The sequence below is a fragment of the Patagioenas fasciata genome, chromosome 2 (genome assembly GCF_037038585.1).
Source record: "Patagioenas fasciata isolate bPatFas1 chromosome 2, bPatFas1.hap1, whole genome shotgun sequence".
NCBI classification, from domain to species: Eukaryota; Metazoa; Chordata; class Aves; order Columbiformes; family Columbidae; genus Patagioenas; species Patagioenas fasciata.
This window is the reverse complement of record NC_092521.1, coordinates 104,233,637-104,251,041: the sequence shown is the minus strand read 5'-3', so window position 1 is coordinate 104,251,041 and position 17,405 is coordinate 104,233,637.

Here is a 17,405-nt window from a genome sequence, read left to right as displayed (position 1 = left end):
TGACACAGTTCACAGTTACACGAGAAGCAATCTGAGCGGTCCATCGACCGGAGACGTGTTTCCCAAGAGGTCGTTTAGCGAGTGAACAGCAGTGTGCGCGACTTTCAGGAGTGTGCCTGGAAAGTGCCAGAATCACCAGAGCATCTGTGCAAAAGCTGCTGCCTCTGTGACCGCATTGAGGCACGTTCCCGTGTCTGCGAGTACATAGACGGCTCTTCGCGTTCACTCCGAGGGAAACGGTCCGCTATTGCTTCTGTGCGTACAGACGCGATTCCCTTGTCTCTTGCGAACACAGGGAACTCTGTGCATCCAAATCTACAGGCTAAGGACGCGTCTGCATATGTTTTGGTGAACAATCGAGTGTGCGTGTTCTGACAGCTGCCTCTATGCAGACGTCTCCACAGAGCCACTTCTGAATGCCCCGCAGCCCAGGACTGAATGGATACACTAACAAGTGCACCGGTGTGAGCAAGCACATATGCAGAAGGACGTCTTTCATCTCACAGAAGCGCGAACGTCTTGGCGTTCAAGCACATGGCAGAAACAAGGTGTGAACAGATGAGCTGCTGCTATTTTCTCCGTTCGGCATGCTTCGTTGTAGCTCTCTTGCCGGTCGCCGGCTTAGCGGCTTGCTTTGCGCGACTAGGACTGGGGAGTGAAGGAGATAGCGCCGGAAACCTTGCCTTTTGCCTTCTTCGGCGCTGGAACCTGGTTGCTGCGCCTTCTCTTTGTCCATGTGCACACACACGATTCCTCAGCGAAAACCATGCAGAAACCTTACCTCGAGCACCCAGGGATGTGCACCCAGCACCACGTGCACGCACACGCAGCTAGAGAAAAGCACCTACCTTTTCACACACTGATGCCTAAGCAAACGCGTGGCCACACACACGCACACATCCGCAAGCGCGCCTACTCCCATCTATTGAGGGAAAGACGGACGAGCAACGTCCTGACAGGCTTGAGGGGAAAAACGTCCGTTGATGGTTGGCGTACTGCACGCCCGCCTACGGGGCTGCAGGGGAATCCACATTTGGAAGGTACCTGAAGATGTGTGCCTGTTCTTGGAGCTCCGCTAGTAGGGTAGCAAAGACACTCGTAGGCAGTACTGAATGCTGCTCCGTGCTACTTCTCCTCCGCTGGCAAATGCTTCACAGTCGCCCGAGGAAAGACGTTTAACAATCGATCTCCAAGAGAAACGAAACACATGATGCCATAAGGCGAAAGAATAGCAGGGCATCTCTTCACAAGCTTGTCCCTGATCTATAGCTGAGGGCAAACACTTGTGTGCTTGTGGGAGAGCCTGTGTCTTTCCTGGAAGCGTTTGGGAGTTTTGCTCAGACGCGTGTTTCCTCAAGTTCAAGAATCAAGATCTAGGATACCTGCAGACAGGTGCCTGTTTGTGTGGAGACAGTCTGTTTGAAACTGTGTTCCTCAGCGCCCGCTCTTTCTCCCCGTCGCTCCACACGCCTGGGAGTCCCTTTCTTTCTCTCCACAAGCACGTGTGTTGACTTCGTCGCACATGTGCATCTGCACAAGCGTTGAGCTCAGCAGAGTGTGTCTCTTGACACTTGATGTGCGTTGGCTGTGTCTGCGTGCTCCAGTGAAGAGAGAAACGGGAAATCATCTTGGTAGAGGCAACAAAGCAAAAGCGAGGCAGGATTGACATCTGCTCAACAGAGACGGATTCCCTGCGCTGACACAGTTCACAGTTACACGAGAAGCAATCTGAGCGGTCCATCGACCGGAGACGTGTTTCCCAAGAGGTCGTTTAGCGAGTGAACAGCAGTGTGCGCGACTTTCAGGAGTGTGCCTGGAAAGTGCCAGAATCACCAGAGCATCTGTGCAAAAGCTGCTGCCTCTGTGACCGCATTGAGGCACGTTCCCGTGTCTGCGAGTATATAGACGGCTCTTTCGCGTTCGCTCCGAGGGAAACGGTCCGCTATTGCTTCTGTGCGTACAGACGCGATTCCCTTGTCTCTTGCGAACACAGGGAACTCTGTGCATCCAAATCTACAGGCTAAGGACGCGTCTGCATATGTTTTGGTGAACAATCGAGTGTGCGTGTTCTGACAGCTGCCTCTATGCAGACGTCTCCACAGAGCCACTTCTGAATGCCCCGCAGCCCAGGACTGAATGGATACACTAACAAGTGCACCGGTGTGAGCAACCACATATGCAGAAGGACGTCTTTCATCTCACAGAAGCGCGAACGTCTTGGCGTTCAAGCACATGGCAGAAACAAGGTGTGAACAGATGAGCTGCTGCTATTTTCTCCGTTCGGCATGCTTCGTTGTAGCTCTCTTGCCGGTCGCCGGCTTAGCGGCTTGCTTTGCGCGACTAGGACTGGGGAGTGAAGGAGATAGCGCCGGAAACCTTGCCTTTTGCCTTCTTCGGCGCTGGAACCTGGTTGCTGCGCCTTCTCTTTGTCCATGTGCACACACACGATTCCTCAGCGAAAACCATGCAGAAACCTTTCCACGAGCACCCAGGGACGTGCACCCAGCACCACGTGCACGCACACGCAGCTAGAGAAAAGCACCTACCTTTTCACACACTGATGCCTAAGCAAACGCGTGGCCACACACACGCACACATCCGCAAGCGCGCCTACTCCCATCTATTGAGGGAAAGACGGACGAGCAACGTCCTGACAGGCTTGAGGGGAAAAACGTCCGTTGATGGTTGGCGTACTGCACGCCCGCCTACGGGGCTGCAGGGGAATCCACATTTGGAAGGTACCTGAAGATGTGTGCCTGTTCTTGGAGCTCCGCTAGTAGGGTAGCAAAGACACTCGTAGGCAGTACTGAATGCTGCTCCGTGCTACTTCTCCTCCGCTGGCAAATGCTTCACAGTCGCCCGAGGAAAGACGTTTAACAATCGATCTCCAAGAGGAACGAAACACATGATGCCATAAGGCGAAAGAATAGCAGGGCATCTCTTCACAAGCTTGTCCCTGATCTATAGCTGAGGGCAAACACTTGTGTGCTTGTGGGAGAGCCTGTGTCTTTCCTGGAAGCGTTTGGGAGTTTTGCTCAGACGCGTGTTTCCTCAAGTTCAAGAATCAAGATCTAGGATACCTGCAGACAGGTGCCTGTTTGTGTGGAGACAGTCTGTTTGAAACTGTGTTCCTCAGCGCCCGCTCTTTCTCCCCGTCGCTCCACACGCCTGGGAGTCCCTTTCTTTCTCTCCACAAGCACGTGTGTTGACTTCGTCGCACATGTGCATCTGCACAAGCGTTGAGCTCAGCAGAGTGTGTCTCTTGACACTTGATGTGCGTTGGCTGTGTCTGCGTGCTCCAGTGAAGAGAGAAACGGGAAATCATCTTGGTAGAGGCAACAAAGCAAAAGCGAGGCAGGATTGACATCTGCTCAACAGAGACGGATTCCCTGCGCTGACACAGTTCACAGTTACACGAGAAGCAATCTGAGCGGTCCATCGACCGGAGACGTGTTTCCCAAGAGGTCGTTTAGCGAGTGAACAGCAGTGTGCGCGACTTTCAGGAGTGTGCCTGGAAAGTGCCAGAATCACCAGAGCATCTGTGCAAAAGCTGCTGCCTCTGTGACCGCATTGAGGCACGTTCCCGTGTCTCCGAGTACATAGACGGCTCTTCCGCGTTCGCTCCGAGGGAAACGGTCCGCTATTGCTTCTGTGCGTACAGACGCGATTCCCTTGTCTCTTGCGAACACAGGGAACTCTGTGCATCCAAATCTACAGGCTAAGGACGCGTCTGCATATGTTTTGGTGAACAATCGAGTGTGCGTGTTCTGACAGCTGCCTCTATGCAGACGTCTCCACAGAGCCACTTCTGAATGCCCCGCAGCCCAGGACTGAATGGATACACTAACAAGTGCACCGGTGTGAGCAACCACATATGCAGAAGGACGTCTTTCATCTCACAGAAGCACGAACGTCTTGGCGTTCAAGCACATGGCAGAAACAAGGTGTGAACAGATGCGCTGCTGCTATTTTCTCCGTTCGGCATGCTTCGTTGTAGCTCTCTTGCCGGTCGCCGGCTTAGCGGCTTGCTTTGCGCGACTAGGTCTGCGGAGAGAAGGAGATAGCGCCGGAAACCTTGCCTTTTGCCTTCTTCGGCGCTGGAACCTGGTTGCTGCGCCTTCTCTTTGTCCATGTGCACACACACGATTCCTCAGCGAAAACCATGCAGAAACCTTTCCACGAGCACCCAGGGATGTGCACCCAGCACCACGTGCACGCACACGCAGCTAGAGAAAAGCACCTACCTTTTCACACACTGATGCCTAAGCAAACGCGTGGCCACACACACGCACACATCCGCAAGCGCGCCTACTCCCATCTATTGAGGGAAAGACGGACGAGCAACGTCCTGACAGGCTTGAGGGGAAAAACGTCCGTTGATGGTTGGCGTACTGCACGCCCGCCTACGGGGCTGCAGGGGAATCCACATTTGGAAGGTACCTGAAGATGTGTGCCTGTTCTTGGAGCTCCGCTAGTAGGGTAGCAAAGACACTCGTAGGCAGTACTGAATGCTGCTCCGTGCTACTTCTCCTCCGCTGGCAAATGCTTCACAGTCGCCCGAGGAAAGACGTTTAACAATCGATCTCCAAGAGAAACGAAACACATGATGCCATAAGGCGAAAGAATAGCAGGGCATCTCTTCACAAGCTTGTCCCTGATCTATAGCTGAGGGCAAACACTTGTGTGCTTGTGGGAGAGCCTGTGTCTTTCCTGGAAGCGTTTGGGAGTTTTGCTCAGACGCGTGTTTCCTCAAGTTCAAGAATCAAGATCTAGGATACCTGCAGACAGGTGCCTGTTTGTGTGGAGACAGTCTGTTTGAAACTGTGTTCCTCAGCGCCCGCTCTTTCTCCCCGTCGCTCCACACGCCTGGGAGTCCCTTTCTTTCTCTCCACAAGCACGTGTGTTGACTTCGTCGCACATGTGCATCTGCACAAGCGTTGAGCTCAGCAGAGTGTGTCTCTTGACACTTGATGTGCGTTGGCTGTGTCTGCGTGCTCCAGTGAAGAGAGAAACGGGAAATCATCTTGGTAGAGGCAACAAAGCAAAAGCGAGGCAGGATTGACATCTGCTCAACAGAGACGGATTCCCTGCGCTGACACAGTTCACAGTTACACGAGAAGCAATCTGAGCGGTCCATCGACCGGAGACGTGTTTCCCAAGAGGTCGTTTAGCGAGTGAACAGCAGTGTGCGCGACTTTCAGGAGTGTGCCTGGAAAGTGCCAGAATCACCAGAGCATCTGTGCAAAAGCTGCTGCCTCTGTGACCGCATTGAGGCACGTTCCCGTGTCTGCGAGTATATAGACGGCTCTTTCGCGTTCGCTCCGAGGGAAACGGTCCGCTATTGCTTCTGTGCGTACAGACGCGATTCCCTTGTCTCTTGCGAACACAGGGAACTCTGTGCATCCAAATCTACAGGCTAAGGACGCGTCTGCATATGTTTTGGTGAACAATCGAGTGTGTGTGTTCTGACAGCTGCCTCTATGCAGACGTCTCCACAGAGCCACTTCTGAATGCCCCGCAGCCCAGGACTGAATGGATACACTAACAAGTGCACCGGTGTGAGCAACCACATATGCAGAAGGATGTCTTTCATCTCACAGAAGCGCGAACGTCTTGGCGTTCAAGCACATGGCAGAAACAAGGTGTGAACAGATGAGCTGCTGCTATTTTCTCCGTTCGGCATGCTTCGTTGTAGCTCTCTTGCCGGTCGCCGGCTTAGCGGCTTGCTTTGCGCGACTAGGACTGGGGAGTGAAGGAGATAGCGCCGGAAACCTTGCCTTTTGCCTTCTTCGGCGCTGGAACCTGGTTGCTGCGCCTTCTCTTTGTCCATGTGCACACACACGATTCCTCAGCGAAAACCATGCAGAAACCTTACCTCGAGCACCCAGGGATGTGCACCCAGCACCACGTGCACGCACACGCAGCTAGAGAAAAGCACCTACCTTTTCACACACTGATGCCTAAGCAAACGCGTGGCCACACACACGCACACATCCGCAAGCGCGCCTACTCCCATCTATTGAGGGAAAGACGGACGAGCAACGTCCTGACAGGCTTGAGGGGAAAAACGTCCGTTGATGGTTGGCGTACTGCACGCCCGCCTACGGGGCTGCAGGGGAATCCACATTTGGAAGGTACCTGAAGATGTGTGCCTGTTCTTGGAGCTCCGCTAGTAGGGTAGCAAAGACACTCGTAGGCAGTACTGAATGCTGCTCCGTGCTACTTCTCCTCCGCTGGCAAATGCTTCACAGTCGCCCGAGGAAAGACGTTTAACAATCGATCTCCAAGAGGAACGAAACACATGATGCCATAAGGCGAAAGAATAGCAGGGCATCTCTTCACAAGCTTGTCCCTGATGTATAGCTGAGGGCAAACACTTGTGTGCTTGTGGGAGAGCCTGTGTCTTTCCTGGAAGCGTTTGGGAGTTTTGCTCAGACGCGTGTTTCCTCAAGTTCAAGAATCAAGATCTAGGATACCTGCAGACAGGTGCCTGTTTGTGTGGAGACAGTCTGTTTGAAACTGTGTTCCTCAGCGCCCGCTCTTTCTCCCCGTCGCTCCACACGCCTGGGAGTCCCTTTCTTTCTCTCCACAAGCACGTGTGTTGACTTCGTCGCACATGTGCATCTGCACAAGCGTTGAGCTCAGCAGAGTGTGTCTCTTGACACTTGATGTGCGTTGGCTGTGTCTGCGTGCTCCAGTGAAGAGAGAAACGGGAAATCATCTTGGTAGAGGCAACAAAGCAAAAGCGAGGCAGGATTGACATCTGCTCAACAGAGACGGATTCCCTGCGCTGACACAGTTCACAGTTACACGAGAAGCAATCTGAGCGGTCCATCGACCGGAGACGTGTTTCCCAAGAGGTCGTTTAGCGAGTGAACAGCAGTGTGCGCGACTTTCAGGAGTGTGCCTGGAAAGTGCCAGAATCACCAGAGCATCTGTGCAAAAGCTGCTGCCTCTGTGACCGCATTGAGGCACGTTCCCGTGTCTCCGAGTACATAGACGGCTCTTTCGCGTTCACTCCGAGGGAAACGGTCCGCTATTGCTTCTGTGCGTACAGACGCGATTCCCTTGTCTCTTGCGAACACAGGGAACTCTGTGCATCCAAATCTACAGGCTAAGGACGCGTCTGCATATGTTTTGGTGAACAATCGAGTGTGTGTGTTCTGACAGCTGCCTCTATGCAGACGTCTCCACAGAGCCACTTCTGAATGCCCCGCAGCCCAGGACTGAATGGATACACTAACAAGTGCACCGGTGTGAGCAACCACATATGCAGAAGGATGTCTTTCATCTCACAGAAGCGCGAACGTCTTGGCGTTCAAGCACATGGCAGAAACAAGGTGTGAACAGATGAGCTGCTGCTATTTTCTCCGTTCGGCATGCTTCGTTGTAGCTCTCTTGCCGGTCGCCGGCTTAGCGGCTTGCTTTGCGCGACTAGGACTGGGGAGTGAAGGAGATAGCGCCGGAAACCTTGCCTTTTGCCTTCTTCGGCGCTGGAACCTGGTTGCTGCGCCTTCTCTTTGTCCATGTGCACACACACGATTCCTCAGCGAAAACCATGCAGAAACCTTACCTCGAGCACCCAGGGATGTGCACCCAGCACCACGTGCACGCACACGCAGCTAGAGAAAAGCACCTACCTTTTCACACACTGATGCCTAAGCAAACGCGTGGCCACACACACGCACACATCCGCAAGCGCGCCTACTCCCATCTATTGAGGGAAAGACGGACGAGCAACGTCCTGACAGGCTTGAGGGGAAAAACGTCCGTTGATGGTTGGCGTACTGCACGCCCGCCTACGGGGCTGCAGGGGAATCCACATTTGGAAGGTACCTGAAGATGTGTGCCTGTTCTTGGAGCTCCGCTAGTAGGGTAGCAAAGACACTCGTAGGCAGTACTGAATGCTGCTCCGTGCTACTTCTCCTCCGCTGGCAAATGCTTCACAGTCGCCCGAGGAAAGACGTTTAACAATCGATGTCCAAGAGGAACGAAACACATGATGCCATAAGGCGAAAGAATAGCAGGGCATCTCTTCACAAGCTTGTCCCTGATGTATAGCTGAGGGCAAACACTTGTGTGCTTGTGGGAGAGCCTGTGTCTTTCCTGGAAGCGTTTGGGAGTTTTGCTCAGACGCGTGTTTCCTCAAGTTCAAGAATCAAGATCTAGGATACCTGCAGACAGGTGCCTGTTTGTGTGGAGACAGTCTGTTTGAAACTGTGTTCCTCAGCGCCCGCTCTTTCTCCCCGTCGCTCCACACGCCTGGGAGTCCCTTTCTTTCTCTCCACAAGCACGTGTGTTGACTTCGTCGCACATGTGCATCTGCACAAGCGTTGAGCTCAGCAGAGTGTGTCTCTTGACACTTGATGTGCGTTGGCTGTGTCTGCGTGCTCCAGTGAAGAGAGAAACGGGAAATCATCTTGGTAGAGGCAACAAAGCAAAAGCGAGGCAGGATTGACATCTGCTCAACAGAGACGGATTCCCTGCGCTGACACAGTTCACAGTTACACGAGAAGCAATCTGAGCGGTCCATCGACCGGAGACGTGTTTCCCAAGAGGTCGTTTAGCGAGTGAACAGCAGTGTGCGCGACTTTCAGGAGTGTGCGTGGAAAGTGCCAGAATCACCAGAGCATCTGTGCAAAAGCTGCTGCCTCTGTGACCGCATTGAGGCACGTTCCCGTGTCTGCGAGTATATAGACGGCTCTTTCGCGTTCGCTCCGAGGGAAACGGTCCGCTATTGCTTCTGTGCGTACAGACGCGATTCCCTTGTCTCTTGCGAACACAGGGAACTCTGTGCATCCAAATCTACAGGCTAAGGACGCGTCTGCATATGTTTTGGTGAACAATCGAGTGTGCGTGTTCTGACAGCTGCCTCTATGCAGACGTCTCCACAGAGCCACTTCTGAATGCCCCGCAGCCCAGGACTGAATGGATACACTAACAAGTGCACCGGTGTGAGCAACCACATATGCAGAAGGACGTCTTTCATCTCACAGAAGCACGAACGTCTTGGCGTTCAAGCACATGGCAGAAACAAGGTGTGAACAGATGCGCTGCTGCTATTTTCTCCGTTCGGCATGCTTCGTTGTAGCTCTCTTGCCGGTCGCCGGCTTAGCGGCTTGCTTTGCGCGACTAGGACTGGGGAGTGAAGGAGATAGCGCCGGAAACCTTGCCTTTTGCCTTCTTCGGCGCTGGAACCTGGTTGCTGCGCCTTCTCTTTGTCCATGTGCACACACACGATTCCTCAGCGAAAACCATGCAGAAACCTTACCTCGAGCACCCAGGGATGTGCACCCAGCACCACGTGCACGCACACGCAGCTAGAGAAAAGCACCTACCTTTTCACACACTGATGCCTAAGCAAACGCGTGGCCACACACACGCACACATCCGCAAGCGCGCCTACTCCCATCTATTGAGGGAAAGACGGACGAGCAACGTCCTGACAGGCTTGAGGGGAAAAACGTCCGTTGATGGTTGGCGTACTGCACGCCCGCCTACGGGGCTGCAGGGGAATCCACATTTGGAAGGTACCTGAAGATGTGTGCCTGTTCTTGGAGCTCCGCTAGTAGGGTAGCAAAGACACTCGTAGGCAGTACTGAATGCTGCTCCGTGCTACTTCTCCTCCGCTGGCAAATGCTTCACAGTCGCCCGAGGAAAGACGTTTAACAATCGATCTCCAAGAGGAACGAAACACATGATGCCATAAGGCGAAAGAATAGCAGGGCATCTCTTCACAAGCTTGTCCCTGATCTATAGCTGAGGGCAAACACTTGTGTGCTTGTGGGAGAGCCTGTGTCTTTCCTGGAAGCGTTTGGGAGTTTTGCTCAGACGCGTGTTTCCTCAAGTTCAAGAATCAAGATCTAGGATACCTGCAGACAGGTGCCTGTTTGTGTGGAGACAGTCTGTTTGAAACTGTGTTCCTCAGCGCCCGCTCTTTCTCCCCGTCGCTCCACACGCCTGGGAGTCCCTTTCTTTCTCTCCACAAGCACGTGTGTTGACTTCGTCGCACATGTGCATCTGCACAAGCGTTGAGCTCAGCAGAGTGTGTCTCTTGACACTTGATGTGCGTTGGCTGTGTCTGCGTGCTCCAGTGAAGAGAGAAACGGGAAATCATCTTGGTAGAGGCAACAAAGCAAAAGCGAGGCAGGATTGACATCTGCTCAACAGAGACGGATTCCCTGCGCTGACACAGTTCACAGTTACACGAGAAGCAATCTGAGCGGTCCATCGACCGGAGACGTGTTTCCCAAGAGGTCGTTTAGCGAGTGAACAGCAGTGTGCGCGACTTTCAGGAGTGTGCCTGGAAAGTGCCAGAATCACCAGAGCATCTGTGCAAAAGCTGCTGCCTCTGTGACCGCATTGAGGCACGTTCCCGTGTCTGCGAGTATATAGACGGCTCTTTCGCGTTCGCTCCGAGGGAAACGGTCCGCTATTGCTTCTGTGCGTACAGACGCGATTCCCTTGTCTCTTGCGAACACAGGGAACTCTGTGCATCCAAATCTACAGGCTAAGGACGCGTCTGCATATGTTTTGGTGAACAATCGAGTGTGTGTGTTCTGACAGCTGCCTCTATGCAGACGTCTCCACAGAGCCACTTCTGAATGCCCCGCAGCCCAGGACTGAATGGATACACTAACAAGTGCACCGGTGTGAGCAACCACATATGCAGAAGGATGTCTTTCATCTCACAGAAGCGCGAACGTCTTGGCGTTCAAGCACATGGCAGAAACAAGGTGTGAACAGATGAGCTGCTGCTATTTTCTCCGTTCGGCATGCTTCGTTGTAGCTCTCTTGCCGGTCGCCGGCTTAGCGGCTTGCTTTGCGCGACTAGGACTGGGGAGTGAAGGAGATAGCGCCGGAAACCTTGCCTTTTGCCTTCTTCGGCGCTGGAACCTGGTTGCTGCGCCTTCTCTTTGTCCATGTGCACACACACGATTCCTCAGCGAAAACCATGCAGAAACCTTACCTCGAGCACCCAGGGATGTGCACCCAGCACCACGTGCACGCACACGCAGCTAGAGAAAAGCACCTACCTTTTCACACACTGATGCCTAAGCAAACGCGTGGCCACACACACGCACACATCCGCAAGCGCGCCTACTCCCATCTATTGAGGGAAAGACGGACGAGCAACGTCCTGACAGGCTTGAGGGGAAAAACGTCCGTTGATGGTTGGCGTACTGCACGCCCGCCTACGGGGCTGCAGGGGAATCCACATTTGGAAGGTACCTGAAGATGTGTGCCTGTTCTTGGAGCTCCGCTAGTAGGGTAGCAAAGACACTCGTAGGCAGTACTGAATGCTGCTCCGTGCTACTTCTCCTCCGCTGGCAAATGCTTCACAGTCACCCGAGGAAAGACGTTTAACAATCGATCTCCAAGAGGAACGAAACACATGATGCCATAAGGCGAAAGAATAGCAGGGCATCTCTTCACAAGCTTGTCCCTGATGTATAGCTGAGGGCAAACACTTGTGTGCTTGTGGGAGAGCCTGTGTCTTTCCTGGAAGCGTTTGGGAGTTTTGCTCAGACGCGTGTTTCCTCAAGTTCAAGAATCAAGATCTAGGATACCTGCAGACAGGTGCCTGTTTGTGTGGAGACAGTCTGTTTGAAACTGTGTTCCTCAGCGCCCGCTCTTTCTCCCCGTCGCTCCACACGCCTGGGAGTCCCTTTCTTTCTCTCCACAAGCACGTGTGTTGACTTCGTCGCACATGTGCATCTGCACAAGCGTTGAGCTCAGCAGAGTGTGTCTCTTGACACTTGATGTGCGTTGGCTGTGTCTGCGTGCTCCAGTGAAGAGAGAAACGGGAAATCATCTTGGTAGAGGCAACAAAGCAAAAGCGAGGCAGGATTGACATCTGCTCAACAGAGACGGATTCCCTGCGCTGACACAGTTCACAGTTACACGAGAAGCAATCTGAGCGGTCCATCGACCGGAGACGTGTTTCCCAAGAGGTCGTTTAGCGAGTGAACAGCAGTGTGCGCGACTTTCAGGAGTGTGCCTGGAAAGTGCCAGAATCACCAGAGCATCTGTGCAAAAGCTGCTGCCTCTGTGACCGCATTGAGGCACGTTCCCGTGTCTCCGAGTACATAGACGGCTCTTTCGCGTTCACTCCGAGGGAAACGGTCCGCTATTGCTTCTGTGCGTACAGACGCGATTCCCTTGTCTCTTGCGAACACAGGGAACTCTGTGCATCCAAATCTACAGGCTAAGGACGCGTCTGCATATGTTTTGGTGAACAATCGAGTGTGCGTGTTCTGACAGCTGCCTCTATGCAGACGTCTCCACAGAGCCACTTCTGAATGCCCCGCAGCCCAGGACTGAATGGATACACTAACAAGTGCACCGGTGTGAGCAACCACATATGCAGAAGGACGTCTTTCATCTCACAGAAGCACGAACGTCTTGGCGTTCAAGCACATGGCAGAAACAAGGTGTGAACAGATGCGCTGCTGCTATTTTCTCCGTTCGGCATGCTTCGTTGTAGCTCTCTTGCCGGTCGCCGGCTTAGCGGCTTGCTTTGCGCGACTAGGACTGGGGAGTGAAGGAGATAGCGCCGGAAACCTTGCCTTTTGCCTTCTTCGGCGCTGGAACCTGGTTGCTGCGCCTTCTCTTTGTCCATGTGCACACACACGATTCCTCAGCGAAAACCATGCAGAAACCTTACCTCGAGCACCCAGGGATGTGCACCCAGCACCACGTGCACGCACACGCAGCTAGAGAAAAGCACCTACCTTTTCACACACTGATGCCTAAGCAAACGCGTGGCCACACACACGCACACATCCGCAAGCGCGCCTACTCCCATCTATTGAGGGAAAGACGGACGAGCAACGTCCTGACAGGCTTGAGGGGAAAAACGTCCGTTGATGGTTGGCGTACTGCACGCCCGCCTACGGGGCTGCAGGGGAATCCACATTTGGAAGGTACCTGAAGATGTGTGCCTGTTCTTGGAGCTCCGCTAGTAGGGTAGCAAAGACACTCGTAGGCAGTACTGAATGCTGCTCCGTGCTACTTCTCCTCCGCTGGCAAATGCTTCACAGTCGCCCGAGGAAAGACGTTTAACAATCGATCTCCAAGAGAAACGAAACACATGATGCCATAAGGCAAAAGAATAGCAGGGCATCTCTTCACAAGCTTGTCCCTGATGTATAGCTGAGGGCAAACACTTGTGTGCTTGTGGGAGAGCCTGTGTCTTTCCTGGAAGCGTTTGGGAGTTTTGCTCAGACGCGTGTTTCCTCAAGTTCAAGAATCAAGATCTAGGATACCTGCAGACAGGTGCCTGTTTGTGTGGAGACAGTCTGTTTGAAACTGTGTTCCTCAGCGCCCGCTCTTTCTCCCCGTCGCTCCACACGCCTGGGAGTCCCTTTCTTTCTCTCCACAAGCACGTGTGTTGACTTCGTCGCACATGTGCATCTGCACAAGCGTTGAGCTCAGCAGAGTGTGTCTCTTGACACTTGATGTGCGTTGGCTGTGTCTGCGTGCTCCAGTGAAGAGAGAAACGGGAAATCATCTTGGTAGAGGCAACAAAGCAAAAGCGAGGCAGGATTGACATCTGCTCAACAGAGACGGATTCCCTGCGCTGACACAGTTCACAGTTACACGAGAAGCAATCTGAGCGGTCCATCGACCGGAGACGTGTTTCCCAAGAGGTCGTTTAGCGAGTGAACAGCAGTGTGCGCGACTTTCAGGAGTGTGCCTGGAAAGTGCCAGAATCACCAGAGCATCTGTGCAAAAGCTGCTGCCTCTGTGACCGCATTGAGGCACGTTCCCGTGTCTCCGAGTACATAGACGGCTCTTTCGCGTTCGCTCCGAGGGAAACGGTCCGCTATTGCTTCTGTGCGTACAGACGCGATTCCCTTGTCTCTTGCGAACACAGGGAACTCTGTGCATCCAAATCTACAGGCTAAGGACGCGTCTGCATATGTTTTGGTGAACAATCGAGTGTGCGTGTTCTGACAGCTGCCTCTATGCAGACGTCTCCACAGAGCCACTTCTGAATGCCCCGCAGCCCAGGACTGAATGGATACACTAACAAGTGCACCGGTGTGAGCAACCACATATGCAGAAGGACGTCTTTCATCTCACAGAAGCGCGAACGTCTTGGCGTTCAAGCACATGGCAGAAACAAGGTGTGAACAGATGCGCTGCTGCTATTTTCTCCGTTCGGCATGCTTCGTTGTAGCTCTCTTGCCGGTCGCCGGCTTAGCGGCTTGCTTTGCGCGACTAGGACTGGGGAGTGAAGGAGATAGCGCCGGAAACCTTGCCTTTTGCCTTCTTCGGCGCTGGAACCTGGTTGCTGCGCCTTCTCTTTGTCCATGTGCACACACACGATTCCTCAGCGAAAACCATGCAGAAACCTTACCTCGAGCACCCAGGGATGTGCACCCAGCACCACGTGCACGCACACGCAGCTAGAGAAAAGCACCTACCTTTTCACACACTGATGCCTAAGCAAACGCGTGGCCACACACACGCACACATCCGCAAGCGCGCCTACTCCCATCTATTGAGGGAAAGACGGACGAGCAACGTCCTGACAGGCTTGAGGGGAAAAACGTCCGTTGATGGTTGGCGTACTGCACGCCCGCCTACGGGGCTGCAGGGGAATCCACATTTGGAAGGTACCTGAAGATGTGTGCCTGTTCTTGGAGCTCCGCTAGTAGGGTAGCAAAGACACTCGTAGGCAGTACTGAATGCTGCTCCGTGCTACTTCTCCTCCGCTGGCAAATGCTTCACAGTCGCCCGAGGAAAGACGTTTAACAATCGATCTCCAAGAGGAACGAAACACATGATGCCATAAGGCGAAAGAATAGCAGGGCATCTCTTCACAAGCTTGTCCCTGATCTATAGCTGAGGGCAAACACTTGTGTGCTTGTGGGAGAGCCTGTGTCTTTCCTGGAAGCGTTTGGGAGTTTTGCTCAGACGCGTGTTTCCTCAAGTTCAAGAATCAAGATCTAGGATACCTGCAGACAGGTGCCTGTTTGTGTGGAGACAGTCTGTTTGAAACTGTGTTCCTCAGCGCCCGCTCTTTCTCCCCGTCGCTCCACACGCCTGGGAGTCCCTTTCTTTCTCTCCACAAGCACGTGTGTTGACTTCGTCGCACATGTGCATCTGCACAAGCGTTGAGCTCAGCAGAGTGTGTCTCTTGACACTTGATGTGCGTTGGCTGTGTCTGCGTGCTCCAGTGAAGAGAGAAACGGGAAATCATCTTGGTAGAGGCAACAAAGCAAAAGCGAGGCAGGATTGACATCTGCTCAACAGAGACGGATTCCCTGCGCTGACACAGTTCACAGTTACACGAGAAGCAATCTGAGCGGTCCATCGACCGGAGACGTGTTTCCCAAGAGGTCGTTTAGCGAGTGAACAGCAGTGTGCGCGACTTTCAGGAGTGTGCCTGGAAAGTGCCAGAATCACCAGAGCATCTGTGCAAAAGCTGCTGCCTCTGTGACCGCATTGAGGCACGTTCCCGTGTCTCCGAGTACATAGACGGCTCTTTCGCGTTCGCTCCGAGGGAAACGGTCCGCTATTGCTTCTGTGCGTACAGACGCGATTCCCTTGTCTCTTGCGAACACAGGGAACTCTGTGCATCCAAATCTACAGGCTAAGGACGCGTCTGCATATGTTTTGGTGAACAATCGAGTGTGCGTGTTCTGACAGCTGCCTCTATGCAGACGTCTCCACAGAGCCACTTCTGAATGCCCCGCAGCCCAGGACTGAATGGATACACTAACAAGTGCACCGGTGTGAGCAACCACATATGCAGAAGGACGTCTTTCATCTCACAGAAGCGCGAACGTCTTGGCGTTCAAGCACATGGCAGAAACAAGGTGTGAACAGATGCGCTGCTGCTATTTTCTCCGTTCGGCATGCTTCGTTGTAGCTCTCTTGCCGGTCGCCGGCTTAGCGGCTTGCTTTGCGCGACTAGGACTGGGGAGTGAAGGAGATAGCGCCGGAAACCTTGCCTTTTGCCTTCTTCGGCGCTGGAACCTGGTTGCTGCGCCTTCTCTTTGTCCATGTGCACACACACGATTCCTCAGCGAAAACCATGCAGAAACCTTACCTCGAGCACCCAGGGATGTGCACCCAGCACCACGTGCACGCACACGCAGCTAGAGAAAAGCACCTACCTTTTCACACACTGATGCCTAAGCAAACGCGTGGCCACACACACGCACACATCCGCAAGCGCGCCTACTCCCATCTATTGAGGGAAAGACGGACGAGCAACGTCCTGACAGGCTTGAGGGGAAAAACGTCCGTTGATGGTTGGCGTACTGCACGCCCGCCTACGGGGCTGCAGGGGAATCCACATTTGGAAGGTACCTGAAGATGTGTGCCTGTTCTTGGAGCTCCGCTAGTAGGGTAGCAAAGACACTCGTAGGCAGTACTGAATGCTGCTCCGTGCTACTTCTCCTCCGCTGGCAAATGCTTCACAGTCGCCCGAGGAAAGACGTTTAACAATCGATCTCCAAGAGAAACGAAACACATGATGCCATAAGGCGAAAGAATAGCAGGGCATCTCTTCACAAGCTTGTCCCTGATCTATAGCTGAGGGCAAACACTTGTGTGCTTGTGGGAGAGCCTGTGTCTTTCCTGGAAGCGTTTGGGAGTTTTGCTCAGACGCGTGTTTCCTCAAGTTCAAGAATCAAGATCTAGGATACCTGCAGACAGGTGCCTGTTTGTGTGGAGACAGTCTGTTTGAAACTGTGTTCCTCAGCGCCCGCTCTTTCTCCCCGTCGCTCCACACGCCTGGGAGTCCCTTTCTTTCTCTCCACAAGCACGTGTGTTGACTTCGTCGCACATGTGCATCTGCACAAGCGTTGAGCTCAGCAGAGTGTGTCTCTTGACACTTGATGTGCGTTGGCTGTGTCTGCGTGCTCCAGTGAAGAGAGAAACGGGAAATCATCTTGGTAGAGGCAACAAAGCAAAAGCGAGGCAGGATTGACATCTGCTCAACAGAGACGGATTCCCTGCGCTGACACAGTTCACAGTTACACGAGAAGCAATCTGAGCGGTCCATCGACCGGAGACGTGTTTCCCAAGAGGTCGTTTAGCGAGTGAACAGCAGTGTGCGCGACTTTCAGGATAGTGCGTGGAAAGTGCCAGAATCACCAGAGCATCTGTGCAAAAGCTGCTGCCTCTGTGACCGCATTGAGGCACGTTCCCGTGTCTGCGAGTATATAGACGGCTCTTTCGCGTTCACTCCGAGGGAAACGGTCCGCTATTGCTTCTGTGCGTACAGACGCGATTCCCTTGTCTCTTGCGAACACAGGGAACTCTGTGCATCCAAATCTACAGGCTAAGGACGCGTCTGCATATGTTTTGGTGAACAATCGAGTGTGCGTGTTCTGACAGCTGCCTCTATGCAGACGTCTCCACAGAGCCACTTCTGAATGCCCCGC